The sequence below is a fragment of the Belonocnema kinseyi genome, chromosome 4, assembly GCF_010883055.1.
Source record: "Belonocnema kinseyi isolate 2016_QV_RU_SX_M_011 chromosome 4, B_treatae_v1, whole genome shotgun sequence".
Classification (NCBI taxonomy): Eukaryota; Metazoa; Arthropoda; class Insecta; order Hymenoptera; family Cynipidae; genus Belonocnema; species Belonocnema kinseyi.
This window is the reverse complement of record NC_046660.1, coordinates 50,262,499-50,266,036: the sequence shown is the minus strand read 5'-3', so window position 1 is coordinate 50,266,036 and position 3,538 is coordinate 50,262,499.

Here is a 3,538-nt window from a genome sequence, read left to right as displayed (position 1 = left end):
TACTTGTTATTTGGAAAATTATTTAAAAAATGAAAGCTTTTTTGTAATCTAGTTTAATATGATCATCTCTCTAACGTACGTCTATTTAACTTTCATTCTCTAAACTGTTAAGAATTTTCGGAAAATTCTGAAATATTTAAGGTACTAAAGTAACTGTACTTTTCGAAATTAGGTTGATGATAACGAAATTCAGTAACTTTTATAGAAACAATTTTACAAACATTTAAATTACTTTTCATAGTACCGCAAATATTATAAAAAATAATAATTGCAAACAGTTATTAAATCAAAGCAAAGGAATGAAATGGTTTATTTCATTTTTCAATCTAACAACTATTTTATTTATAACAGTTTTAGAACTATAAAAATTATTGTCATTGTTTAAAACATTGCTCAAACAAAACGTACAAACGTACGCTCAACAACAAATACCGTAATAATTTAAAAAATTGTTAAAAAACAAGCAAATAAGCAGCATCGAGATATTTTTGAGAAGAATGCAATGATTTAGTTCATATTTCTATCCGACTATTATTCTTTTTATAGCAATTACAGAACTATAAAAGTAATATAATTGTTTTAAAAATTGTTTTAAAAAATCAACAAAAAAACTGCTTTGAGATTTTTTGGAGACGAATCTAGGGCTGTTTTTATTTTTTTTATAAGACTATTATTTAAAAAAAATTAATTATACATCTTTGAAATTCATATCTGTGGCAAACTTTTAGTTCATAAGATTTTGTTATGATTTGTTACGTCGGGGAATTTTATTGGTCAGGGAAAATTCAGGGATTTAAAGTACAGAAATCGTGCAAAATGAAAAAAAAATTATAACATTAAACTGTGAAAGTAGAATGGTAAATTGGGCGGAAAGATTTAAAATGCATTTTTGCGGTGAAGCTGGTATAAGATCAACTTTTCATTTATAAATTTTATTATTTGTTTTTGGTAATTCAACAATTTTGTTAAAAATACACACTTTTCGGTTGAAAATTCATCTTTTTAGTCAAAAATTCTGATTTATTTTTTAACCTGAAATTGTGACGCTAAAAAGTCAAGCTGAAATGTTTTTCCGGTTAGAAATTAAACACTAAATTTCTAAACTCTAACAGAATTTGCTGAAGCATGTGACTGGAGTTTTATGCAGTTACCGTTGCTTAAATTTCTGTCGCAATTTAGAAAAATTTACATAAATGCGTAGATAAATATATCGTAAGTTACGAATTCCGTTAAAATTTTTCATTTCTTTTTTTAAAAATGATGCAATATATATGATAAAAAGTTTATGAATGTTACTTGCTTGCTCCTAAGATGAGACTGAAAAGAACAGTCGGTATCAAGTGTAGTTGATTCATTTCAATGCTCTGCATACTCTCCAATCCTATAAGAAAAGCAATTTTACAACTGTACTTTAAAATTTAAATTTAAACTCTTACTTCTTTCTAGATTCAATTGAAGATCCAGCAGCCTGATGAATAAATTGTAAGGTCTACGAATCGGATGCTAGTATCTTGAAGATAGAATTCACTCTTGAAAGAAGACTGTATATAAATCAAGATTCGTATCTCTCTTATTTTGCTTTCTCAAAGTTTATTATGCACGTGATTGTGTCGTGGATATTTTTGCACACGTTTTTGTAATTCTTCAAATATAAAATTGAGTGATGAAATCAGAAGAGCCCACTGCACTTTTGAGTCTTTGAGCACTACCCAACCACTTTACTCCCCAGGGGAAAAATTACATAGATTTCCTCTTTTACATTATTGACAAATTATATTAAATTTCTTGGCACACTCTGTGTGATGTATCATTAGGACCTAACAGTATACATTTTTTAGCTATTTTAATTATAAAGAACGTGGCTGAATTTGTTTAGTACAAGAAATTTATTTTATTACTTTTTAAGTAGAGTAATGCAATCATTAATTCCAGTTAACAAACATAATAGCTTAAATACTTAAGTATAATTTTTGATAATATTATCTTTGTATGATGTTATAAATATGCAGTTTTTTCTTAAATATTATACATTTTTGCCATTTTTCGTTTATATTTCAGGCGCTCTATGGTTCTTGTAGTCCTAGCATGTAAAACAAAAGCCCATATGTTTTTGTTTATTACAACTAACCTATATTTCTCTGAAAACAAAATTTTAGCAGAAAAATATAGGTTTTACAAATATTTACAAAATGACGTGTCTGACATTAGGATTTTTAACATTTATTTATTTAAAAAAAATGTCTGTAAGTTCCTTTTTTAAAGATACAATTATTATTACAAAAGTTATTTAACAATTATCAAGCTGATAAAATTCGTTCCTTACTACCCTTGAGAAGTATGCAAAATATCAGCCCGAAATGATAATTTATTTCGCAATAACTATTTTTAAACGGAATTTCTATTAATTTCCTCTACAGGATTTGAACAAAATATGGGGTGTTGTCCTCAGCAGTTGAATGTATACTTGTTTATAACTCAGCAAAAAATTTATGCATACGATTTTTTTGGACTGCTTCTTTCAATTGCTGGTTACAAGTCTGTTGGTTGTTCTCGAAAAAATGATGTCTAATACACTGTGTTTGAAAATATTTCACTTTATTCAGAAATTTTGACATTAATATATTTTTTGTGGATTGCTTATAATATGCACCTTACTATTTTAAAGATTTACAGATGAAAAATCACTTTAGGAAATAAGTGTCCGAATCGATCATAATAATCAACAACAAAATTAGGATTTCAATAACAAATGGTACAGCTGTCATTCTGTACTTGATGTAAATTTCAGCTTTGCAGCTTGAAAATTGCAGTAGCAGTAATTTTTTTCCGAAGAAAGAAAATTATCCCTCCCCCCGTGCTTGAAGTACATAATTTGTTGAAAATATGCAGAAAAATCTCACATAACTAATGACTTCTATCACAATATTATTCAGAAAATTTACAAAGTTATTCTATTTGTTTATGACAAGAAAAAAATAGTATTATTTTGTAGCCATTTTTATGCCATTTAGTAATAAATAATCGGTTTGCCGCTAAATGTACTTGATAGCAAAACTGCAGTTGACGACAATAACACAGGCCAACAATTCTCAGAACCAGAGACCAGACCTACTATACCCGAAGGTTTTTGCTGCGCTGAATCCGAATTTGACCTCAGAAAAATTCCATCACCCTCAAGTTTCGAGATATTCTAACCTAAAAGGGTCAAAAACCCGTTATTTTGATGCGTTCGAGGCCCCGTAACATCGCGAAAATTTTTTTTTCACAAACTGACAATGGCATCGTAAAGAACTACTCTTTACCTTCAAAATGCGATGCCTAACTTTTTGATAAGATTTTTCATAGCCGAGATATGGCGGATTCAAATATGAAAAATTTCACCCCCAAGCCCGGTAACTTTCAAGCCCATAACCTGAGACTCCCACAACCCGATTTTCTCTACCCCCAAACCCGGTTACGTGCGTATCATTGAGCTTAAACCCCTACAATCAAATTTCCTTAACCCCCGATCCTTGTTACCTACTCCGCCCTAACACTT